Raw genomic sequence first — 12,607 nt, forward strand, 5'->3', positions numbered from 1 at the left:
ACACGACGGTGTAGTACCACATACACACCATGAAAACGGGGCGCTGTGTATATGTCATTCCCTCTCAACTCCACTGACCTGAGCAGACTGAGGTGCAGTACCACATACACACTATGAGGATGGGGGTGCGGTGTATATGTCATTGCCTCTTAGCTCCACTTACCTGAGCAGACTGAGGTGGAGTACCACATACACACCATGAAAATGGGGGAACTGTGTATATGTCACTCCCTCTCAGCTCCACAGACCTGAGCAGACTGAGGTGCAGTACCACATACACACTATGAGGATGGGGGTGCGGTGTATATGTCACTGCCTCTCCGCTCCACTGACCTTAGCAGACTGAGGTGCAGTACCACATACACACTATGAGAATGGGTGTGCTGTGTATGTGTCACTGCCTCTCAGCTCCACTGTCCTGAGCAGTCTGAGGTGCAGTACCACATACACACCATGAGAATGGGGGCGCTGTGTATATATCACTGACTCGCAGTTCCACTGACCTGAGCAGACTGAGGTGCAGTATCACATACACACTATGAGGATGGGGGTGCCGTGTATGTGTCGCTGTCTCTCAGTTCCTCTGCCCTTAACAGACTGTTTTGCAGCATAACATACACACCATGAGGACGGAAGGGCGCTATTTATGTGTCGCTTCTGCTTAGCTCCACTGACCTGAGAAGACTGAGGTGCAGTTCCACATATACACCATGAGGACAGGGGGTGCTGTGTATGTGTTGCTGTCTCTCAACTTTACTGACCTGAGCACACTGAGGTGTAGTACCACATAAACACCATGAGGATGGGGGGGTGCTGTGTATATGTCACTGCCTCTCAGCTCCACTGACCTGAGCAGACTGAGGTGCAGTATCACATACACACCATGAGGACGGGTTGCTGTGTTTGTGTCGCTGCCTCTCAGCTCCACTGACCTGAGCTCACTGGAGTGTAGTACCACATACACACCATGAGGACGGGGGCGCTGTGTATATGTCACTGCCTCTCAGCTCCACTGACCTAAGCAGACTGGGGATACAGTACCACATACACATCATGAGGATGAGTGGCGCTGTGTATGTGTCGCTGCCTCTTAGCTCCTCTTCCCTGAGCAGACTGTGGTGCAGTACCACATACACACCATAAGGACAGTGGGGCTGTGTATATGTCACTGCCTCTCGGCTCCTCGGACCTGAGCACACAGAGGTGCAGTACCACATACACACCATGAGCACAGGGGGCGCTGTGTATGTGTCGCTACCTCTCAGCTCCAGTTACCTGAGCATATTGAGGTGCAGTACCACATACACACCATGAGGATGGGAGGGCGCTGTTTATGTCACTGCCTCTCAGCTCCTCTGACCTGAGCAGACTGAGGTGCAGTACCACATACACACTATGAGGATGAAGGTGCTGTTTATATGTCACTGCCTCTCAGCTCCACTGACCTGAGGACGCTGAGGTGCAGTACCACATACACACCATGAGGACAGGGGGTGTTGTATATGTATTGCTGCTTCTCAGATCCACTTATCTAAGCACACTGAGATTCAGTACGACATACACACCATGAGGACAGGGAGTGCTGTGTATGTGTCGCTGCCTCTCAGCTCCACTGACCTGAGCACACTGAGGTGTAGTACCACATACACACCATGAGGACGGGGTGCTGTGTTTGTGTCGCTGCCTCTCAGCTCCACTGACCTGAGCACACTGGAGTGTAGTACCACATACACACCATGAGGACGGGGGGCGCTGTGTATGTGTCACTGCGTCTCAGCTCCACTGACCTGAGCAGACTGGGATACAGTACCACATACACATCATGAGGATGAGTGGCGCTGTGTATGTGTCGCTGCCTCTTAGCTCCTCTGCCCTGAGCAGACTGTGGTGCAGTACCACATACACACCATGAGTACAGTGGTGCTGTTTATATGTTACTGCCTCTCAGCTCCACTGACCTGAGCACACTGAGGTGCAGTACCACATACACACCATGAGGATGGGAGGGCGCTGATTATATGTCACTTCCTCTCAGCTCCACTGACCTGAGCAGACTGAGGTGCAGTACCACATACACACTATGAGGATGAAGGTGCTGTGTATATGTCACTGCCTCTCAGCTCCACTGACCTGATCACACTGAGGTGCAGTACCACATACACACTATGAGGATGGTGGGTGCTGTGTATATGTCGCTGCCTCTCAGCTCCACTGACCTGAGCACACTGAGGTGTAGTACCACATTCAGAACATGAGGACGGGCGCGCAGTGTATATGTCACTACCTCTCATCTCTAATGACCTGAGCAGACTGAGATACAGAACCACATACACACCATGAGTAGGGGGGGCGCTGTGTATGTGTCGCTGCCTCTCAGCTCCACTGACCTGAGCACACTGAGGTGCAGTACCACATACACATCACGAGAACAGGGGTGCTGTGTATATGTCACTGCCTCTCAGCTCCACTGACCTGAGCACGCTGAGGTGCAGTACCACATACACACCATGAGCACAGGGGGCACTGCGTATGTGTCGCTGCCTCTCAGCTCCACTTACCTGAGCCTTTTGAGGTGCAGTACCACATACATTATGAGGATGGGAGGGTGCTGTGTATGTATCGCTGCCTCTCAGCTCCTCTGACCTGAACACAGTTAGTTGTAGTACCACATACACACCATGAGAACGGGGGCACTGTGTCTATGTCACTGCCTCTCAGAGCTCCAATGACCTGAGTTGACTGAGGTGCAGTATCACATCCACACCATGAGGACAGGGAGTGCTGCGTTTGTGTTGCTGCTCCTCAGCTCCACTTACCTGAGCACACTGAGATTAAGTACCACATACACACCATGAGGATGGGGTGCTGTGTATATGTCACTGCCTGTCAGCTCCACTTACCTGAGCAGACTGAGGTGGAGTACCACATACACACTATGAGGATGGGGTGCTGTGTATGTATCGCTGCCTCTCAGGTCCTCTGCCCTGAGCAGACTGAGTTGCAGAATAACATACACATCATGAGGATGGAGGGGCGCAATGTATGTGTCGCTGTCTCTCAGCTTCACAGACCTGTGAAGGCTGAGGTGCAGTAACACATATACACTATGAGGACAGGGGGTGCTGTGTATGTGTCACTGCCTCTCAGCTCTAGTGACCTGAGCAGACTGAGGTGCAGTACCACGTACACACCATAAGCACAGGGGGCTCTGTGTATGTGTCACTGCCTCTCAGCTCCACTTACCTGAGCATTTTGAGCTGCAGTACCACATACACACCATGAGGATGGGAGGGCGCTGTGTATGTCACTGCCTCTCAGCTCCACTGACCTGAGCAGACTGAGGTGCAATACCACATACACACCATGAAGATGGGGTGCTGTGTATCTATCGCTGCCTCTCAACTTTACTGACCTGAACACATGGAGGTGTAGTACCACATACATACCATGAAATCGGGGGCGCTGTGTATAAGTCACACATATACATATACACTATGAGGACAGGGGGTGGTGTGTATGTGTCACTGCCTCTCAGCTCTAGTGACCTGAGCAGACTGAGGTGCAGTACCACATACACACCATAAGCACAGGGGGCTCTGTGTATGTGTCACTGCCTCTCAGCTCCACTTACCTGAGCATTTTGAGCTGCAGTACCACATACACACCATGAAGATGGGAGGGCGCTGTGTATGTCACTGCCTCTCAGCTCCACTGACCTGAGCAGACTGAGGTGCAGTACCACATACACACCATGAGGATGGGGTGCTGTGTATGTATCGCTGCTTCTCAACTTTACTGACCTGAACACACGGAGGTGTAGTACCACATACATACCATGAAAACGGTGGCGCTGTGTATAAGTCACTCCCTTTCAGCTGCACTGACCTGAGCAGACTGAGGTGCAGTACCACATACACACTATGAGGATGAGGGTGCAGTGTATATGTCACTGCCTCTTAGCTCCACTTACCTGAGCAGACTGAGGTGGAGTACCACATACACACTATGAGGATGGGGTGCTGTGTATGTATCGCTGCCTCTCAGCTCCTCTGCCCTGAGCAGACTGAGGTGCAGCATAACATACACACCATGAGGACGGAGGGGCGCAATGTATGTGTCGCTGTCTTCCAGCTCCACAGACCTGTGAAGACTGAGGTGCAGTAGCACATATACACTATGAGGACAGTGGGTGCTGTGTATGTGTCACTCCCTCTCAGCTCTAGTGACCTGAGCAGACTGAGGTGCAGTACCACATACACACCATAAGGACGGGGTGCTGTGTATGTGCCGCTCCCTCTCAGCTCCAATGACTTGAGCAGAGTGAGATGCAGTACCATATACACACCATGAGGATGGGGGTGCTGTTTATGTGTCACTGCCTCTCAGCTCCACTGACCTGAGCTGACTGAGGTGCAGTATCATATACACACCATGGGGACAGGGGGTGATATGTTTGTGTTGCTGCCTCTCAGCTCCACTTACTTGAGCACACTGAGATTCAGTACCACATACACACCATGAGGATGGGGGGCTGTGTATGTATCGCTGCCTCTCAGCTCCACTGACCTGAGTAGACTGAGATGCAGTACCACATACACATCATGAGGATGAGTGGCGCTGTGTATGTGTGGCTGCCTCTTCGCTCTTCTGCCCTGAGCAGACTGTGTTGCAGCACCACATACACACCATGAGTACGGGGGGCCCTGGGTTTGTGTCGCTGCCTCTCAGCTCCACTGACTTGAGCACACTGAGGTGCAGTACCACATACACACCACGAGGCAGGGGTGCTGTGTATATGTCACTGCCTCTCAGCTCCATTAACCTAAGCACACTGAGGTGCACTACCACATACACACCATAAGCACATGGGGCGCTGTGTATGTGTCACTGCCTCTCAGCTCCACTTACCTGAGCATTTTGAGGTGCAGTACCACATACACACCATGAGGATGGGAGGGCGCTGTGTATGCCACTGCTTCTCAGCTCCACTGACCTGAGCAAACTGAGGTGCAGTACCACATACACACCATGAGGATGGGGTGCTGTGTATGTATCGCTGCCTCTCAACTCTACTGACCTGAACACACGAAGGTGTAGTACCACATACACACCATGAAAACTGGGGCGCTGTGTATATGTCACTCCCTCTCAGCTCCACTGACCTGAGCAGACTGAGGTGCAGTACCACATACACACTATGAGGATGGGGGTGCGGTGTATATGTCTCTGCCTCTTAGCTCCACTTACCTGAGCAGACTGAGGTGGAGTACCACATACACACTATGAGGATGGGGTGCTGTGTATGTGTCACTGCCTCTCAGCTAGTGACCTGAGCAGACTGAGGTGCAGTACCAGCAGATTCTTGAAAATAATGTGCAAGAATCAGTGATGAAGTTGAAGTTACGCAGGGGATGGATATTTCAGCAACACAATGATCCAAAACACCGCTCCAAATCTACTCAGGCATTCATGCACAGGAACAGTTACAATGTTCTGGAATGGCCATCCCAGTCCCCAGACCTGAATATCATTGAAAATCTGTGGGATAATGTGAAGCGGTGGTCCATGCTCAGCGACCATCAAGCTTAACTGAACTGGAATTGTTTTGTAAACAGGAATGGTCAAATCTACCTTCATCCAGGATCCAGGTACTCATTGAAAGCTACAGGAAGCGACTAGAGGCTGTGATTTCTGCAAAAGGAGGAGCTACAAAATATTAATGTCACTTTTATGTTGAGGTGCCCATACTTATGCACCGGTCAAATTTTGTTTAAATACGGATTGCACATTTTCTGTTAGTACAATAAACCTTATTTCAATCCAGAAATATTACTCAGTCCATCAGTTATTAGATATATGAAACTGAAATAGCAAAAACCCAATTTGTTATAAAGAAAAAAGGTTAACATTAATAGGGGTGCCCAAACGTTTTCATATGACTGTACACACTATGAGGATGGGTATGCTGTGTATGTGTCACTGCCTCTCAGCTCCACTGACCTGATCAGACTGAGATGCAGTACCACATACACACCATGAGGATGGGGGGCGCTGTCTATATATCACTGCCTCACAGTTCCACTGACCTGAGCAGACTGAGGTGCAGTATCACATACACACCATGAGGACGGGGGCGCTGTGTATGTGTCACTGCCTCTCAGCTCCAATGACCTGAGAACATTGAGGTGTAGTACCACATACACATCATGAGGATGGGGGGTGCTGTGTATATGTCACTGCCTCTTAGCTCCATTGACCTGAGCACACTGAGGGGCAGTACCACATACACACCATGAGGACGAGGGCGCTGTGTATATGTCACTGCCACTCAGCTCCACTGACCTGAGCACACTGAGGTGCAGTACCACATACACACCATGAGCACAGGGGGTGCTGTGTATGTGTTGCTGCCTCTCAGCTCCACTTACCTGAGCAGACTGAGGTGCAGTACCACATAGACACCATGAGGATGGGGTGCTGTGTATGTATCGCTGCCTCTCAACTCTACTGACCTGAACACACGGAGGTGTAGTACCACATACACACCATGAAAATGGGGGCACTGTGTATATGTCACTCCCTCTCAGCTCCACAGACCTGAGCAGATTGAGGTGCAGTACCACATACACACTATGAGGATGGGGGTGCGGTGTATATGTCACTGCCTCTTAGCTCCACTTACCTGAGCAAACTGAGGTGGAGTACCACATACACACTATGAGGATGGGGTGCTGTATATGTGTCACTGCCTCTCCGTTCTAGTGACCTGAGCAGACTGAGGTGCAGTACCACATACAATGACAGAAAATAGAAAAAGTAGTTCAGCTCACCCTTCCTAAAGTAACTTGAATAAGGCTCTACTAACTGAAACATGTTGGATTTCTCTTAATGTGTCCCCCCTCACTGTTTTCATGATCGATGGATCTTTTTTAATAGAACCTCAATAAATATTTTTAACCTTCTTTGAAGTGCTGGAGATCATACTCTAGTTTGCAGTACCACATACACACCATGGGGATGGGGTGCTGTGTATGTGTCGCTGCTTCTCAGCTCCACTGGATTGAGCACACTGAGGTGTTGTACCACAGACACACCATGAGGATGGGGGTGCTGTGTAGATGTCACTGCCTCTTAGCTCCACTGACCTGAGCACACTGAGGTGCAGTACCACATACACACCATGAGGACGGGGGTGATGTGTATATGTCCCTGCCTCTCAGCTCCACTGACCTGAGTAGACTGAGGTGCAGTACCACATACAGTCATATGAAAAAGTTTGGGCACCCCTATTAATGGTATCCTTTTCTCTTTATAACAATTTGGGTTTTTGCTATTTCAGTCTCATATATCTAATAACCGATGGACTGAGGAATATTTCTGGATTGAAATGAGGTTTATTGTACTAACAGAAAATGTGCAATCCGCATTTAAACAAAATTTGACCGGTGCAAAAGTATTGGCACCCTTATCAATTTCTTGATTTGAACACTCCTAACTACTTTTTACTGACTTACTAAAGCACTAAATTGGTTTTGTAACCTCATTGAGCTTTGAACTTCATAGGCAGGTGTATCCAATCATGAGAAAAGGTATTTAAGATGGCCACTTGCAAGTTGTTCTCCTATTTGAGTCTCCTATGAAGAGTGGCATCATGGGCTCCTCAAAACAACTCTCAAATGATCTGAAAACAAAGATTATTCAACATACTTGTTCAGGGGAAGGTACAAAAAGTTGTCTCAGAGATTTAACCTGTCAGTTTCCACTGTGAGGAACATAGTAAGGAAATGGAAGAACACAGGTACAGTTCTTGTTAAGCCCAGAAGTAGCAGGCCAAGAAAAATATCAGAAAGGCAGAGAAGAAGAATGGTGAGAACAGTCAAGGACAATCCACAGACCACCTCCAAAGACCTGCAGGTTCATCTTGCTGCAGATGGTGTCAATGTGCATCGGTCAACAATACAGCGCACGTTGCACAAGGAGAAGCTGTATGGGAGAGTGATGCGAAAGAAGCCGTTTCTGCAAGCACGCCACAAACAGAGTCGCCTGAGGTATGCAAAAGCACATGTGGACAAGCCAGTTACATTCTGGAAGAAGGTCCTGTGGACTGATACAACAAAGATTGAGTTGTTTGGTCATACAAAAAGGCGTTATGCATGGAGGCAAAAAACACGGCATTCCAAGAAAAGCACTTGCTACCCACATTAAAATTTGGTGGAGGTTCCATCATGCTTTGGGGCTGTGTGGCCAATGCCGGCACCGGGAATCTTGTTAAAGTTGAGGGTCGCATGGATTCAACTCAGTATCAGCAGATTCTTGAAAATAATGTGCAAGAATCAGTGATGAAGTTGAAGTTACGCAGGGGATGGATATTTCAGCAAGACAATGATCCAAAACACCGCTCCAAATCTACTCAGGCATTCATGCAGAGGAACAATTACAATATTCTGGAATGGCCATCCCAGTCCCCAGACCTGAATATCATTGAAAATCTGTGAGATGATGTGAAGCGGCGGTCCATGCTCAGCGACCATCAAACTTAACTGAACTGGAATTGTTTTGTAAACAGGAATGGTCAAATCTACCTTCATCCAGGATCCAGGAACTCATTGAAAGCTACAGGAAGCGACTAGAGGCTGTGATTTCTGCAAAAGGAGGAGCTACAATATATTAATGTCACTTTTATGTTGAGGTTGCTTATACTTTTGCACCAGTCAAATTTTATTTAAATGCAGATTGCACATTTTCTGTTAGTACAATAAACCTCATTTCAATCCAGAAATATTACTCAGTCCATCAGTTATTAGATATATGAAACTGAAATAGCTGTTGCAAAAACCCAATTTGTTATAAAGAAAAAAGGTTAACATTAATAGGGGTGCCCAAACGTTTTCATATGACTGTACACACTATGAGGATGGGTATGCTGTGTATGTGTCACTGCCTCACAGTTCCACTGACCTGAGCAGACTGAGGTGCAGTATCACATACACACCATGAGGACGGGGGTGCTGTGTATATGTCACTGCCTCTTAGCTCCACTGACCTGAGCACACTGAGTTGCAGTACCAAATACACACCATGAGGACAGGGGTGCTGTGCATATGTCCCTGCCTCTCAGCTCCACTGACCTGAGCAGACTGAGGGGCAGTACCACATACACACCATGAGGACGAGGGCGCTGTGTATATGTCACTGCCACTCAGCTCCACTGACCTGAGCACACTGAGTTGCAGTACAACATACACACCATGAGCACAGGGGGTGCTGTGTATGTGTTGCTGCCTCTCAGCTCCACTTACCTGAGCAGACTGAGGTGCAGTACCACATAGACACCATGAGGATGGGGTGCTGTGTATGTATCACTGCCTCTCAACTCTACTGACCTAAACACACGGAGGTGTAGTACCACATACAAACCATGAAAATGGGGGCACTGTGTATTTGTCACTCCCTCTCAGCTCCACAGACGTGAGCAGACTGAGGTGCAGTACCACATACACACTATGAGGATGGGGGTGCGGTGTATATGTCACTGCCTCTTAGCTCCACTTACCTGAGCAGACTGAGGTGGAGTACCACATACACACTATGAGGATGGGGTGCTGTATATGTGTCACTGCCTCTCAACTCTACTGACCTGAACACACGGAGGTGTAGTACCACATACACACCATGAAAATGGGGGCACTGTGTATATGTCACTCCCTCTCAGCTCCACTGACCTGAGCAGACTGAGGTGCAGTACCACATACACACCATGGGGATGGGGTGTTGTGTATGTGTCGATGCCTCTTAGCTCCACTGACCTGAGCACACTGAGGTGTATTACCACATACACACCATGAGGACGGGGGTGCTGTGTATATGTCCCTGCCTCTCAGCTCCACTGACCTGAGCAGACTGAGGTGCAGTACCACATACACACTATGAGGGTGGGTATGCTGTGTATGTGTCACTGCCTCTCAGCTCCACTGACCTGATCAGACTGAGTTGCAGTACCACATACACACCATGAGGATGGGGGCGCTGTCGATATATCACTGCCTCACAGTTCCACTGACCTGAGCAGGCTGAGGTACAGTATCACATACACACCATGAGGACCGGGGCGCTGTGTATGTGTCACTGCCTCTCAGCTCCACTTACCTGAGCAGACTGAGGTGGAGTACCACATACACACTATGAGGATGGGAGTGCTGTGTATGTGTCGCTGCCTCTCAGCTCCACTGACCTGAGCACATTGAGGTGTAGTACCACATACACACCATGAGGATGGGGGGTGCTCTGTATATGTCACTGCCTCTTAGCTCCACTGACCTGAGCACACTGAGGTGCAGTACCACATACACACCATGAGGACGAGGGCGCTGTGTATATGTCACTGCCACTCAGCTCCACTGACCTGAGCACACTGAGGTGCAGTACCACATACACACCATGAGCACAGGGGGTGCTGTGTATGTGTCGCTGCCTCTCAGCTCCACTTACCTGAGCATACTAAGGTGCAGTACCACATACACACCATGAGGACAGGGGGGCACTCTGTATGTGTCGCTGCCTCCAAGTTCTATTGTCCTGAGCACACTGAGGTGCAGTATCACATACACACCATGAGGATGGAAGGGCGCTGTGTATATGTCACTGCCGCTCAGCTCCGCTGACCTGACCAGACTGAGGTGCAGTACCACATACACACCATGAGGACTGGGTGCTGTGTATGTGTCGTTGTCTTTAAGCTCCACTAATCTGAACAAACAGAGGTGCAGTAGCACATACACACTATAAGGATGGGGCGCTGTGTATATGTCACTGCCTCTCAGCTCCACTGACTTGAGCAGACTGAGGTGCAGTATCACATACACACTATGAGGATGGGTGTGCTGTGTATGTGTCACTGCCTCTAAGCTCCACTTACCTGAGTAGACTGAGGTGGAGTACCACATACACACTATGAGGAAGGGGTGCTGTGTATGTATCGCTGCCTCTCAGCTCCTCTGCCCTGAGCAGACTGAGGTACAGCATAACATACACACCATGAGGACGGAGGGGCGCTATGTATTTGTCGCTGCCTGTCTGCTCCACTGGCCTGAGAAAACTAAGGTGCAGGACCTCATATAAACCATGAGGACAGGGGGTGCTGTGTATGTGTCACTGCCTCCTAGCTCTACTGACCAGAGCAGACTGAGGTGCAGTACCACTTACACACCATGAGGATGGGGGGTGCTGTGTATATGTCACTACCTCTCTGCTCCACAGACCTGAGCAGACTGAGGTGCAGTACCACATACACACCATGAAGACGGGGTGCTATGTTTGTGTCGCTGCCTCTCAGCTCCACTGACCTGAACAGACTGAGGTGTAGTACCACATACTTACTATGAGGATGGGAGTGCTGTGTATGTGTCGCTGCCTTTCAGCTCCACTGACCTGAGCACACTGAGATTCAGTGCCATATATACACCATGAGGACGGGGGGCGCAGTGTATATGTCACTGACTCTCAGCTCCACTGACGTGAGCATACAGAGGTGCAGTACCACATACACACGATGAGGACCAGGGGAGCGCTGTGTATGTGTCACTGCCTCCAAGCTCTACTGTCCTGAGCACACTGAGGTACAGTACCAAGTACACACCATGAGGACGGTGTGCTGTGTGTATGTCACCGCCTCTCAGCTCCACTGACTTGAGCAGACTGAGGTGCAGTACCACATACACACCATGAGGAAGGGGTGCTGTGCATGTGTCTCTGCCTCTCAGCTCCACTGACCTGAACACACAGAGGTGTAAAACCACATACACACCATGAGAATGGGGTCGCTGTGTATATGTCACTGCCTCTCAGCTCCACTGACCTGAGCAGACTGAGGTGCAGTACCACATACACACCATGAGGACAGGGCGTGTTGTGTATATGTTGCAGCCTCTCAGCTCCACTTCCCTGAGCACACTGAGAATCAGTACAACATACACACCATGAGGACGGGGGTGCTGTGTATGTGTCGCTGCCTCTCAGTTCCATTGACCTGAGGACACTGAGGTGCAGTACCACATACACACCATGAGGACAGGGGGTGCTGTGTATGTGTTGCTGTCTCTCAGCTCCACCTACCTGAGCACACTGAGATTCAGTACCACATACACACCATGAGGACATGGGCACTATGTATATGTCACTGCCTCTCAGCTCCACTGACCTGAGCACACTGAAGTGCAGTATCACATACACACCATGAGCACAGGGGGCACTGTGTATGTGTCGCTGCCTCTCAGCTTCACTTTCCTGAGCATACTGAGGTACAGTACCACATACAGACCATGAGTACAGGGGGGGCGCTGTCTATATTTCGCTGCCTCCAAGCTCTATTGTCCTGAGCACTCTGAGGTGCAGTACCACATACACATGATGAGGATGGGAGGGCGCTGTGTATATGTTATTTCCTCTCAGCTCCACTGACCTGAGCAGACAAAGGTGCAGTACCACATACACACCATGAGGATGGGGTGCTGTGTATGTATCGTTGCCTCTCAGCATCACTGACCTGAGCAGACTGAGGTGGAGTACCACATATACATTATGAGGATGGGGTGCTGTGTATGTGTTGCTA

This window comes from Anomaloglossus baeobatrachus, chromosome 4 (assembly GCF_048569485.1).
Source record: "Anomaloglossus baeobatrachus isolate aAnoBae1 chromosome 4, aAnoBae1.hap1, whole genome shotgun sequence".
NCBI classification, from domain to species: Eukaryota; Metazoa; Chordata; class Amphibia; order Anura; family Aromobatidae; genus Anomaloglossus; species Anomaloglossus baeobatrachus.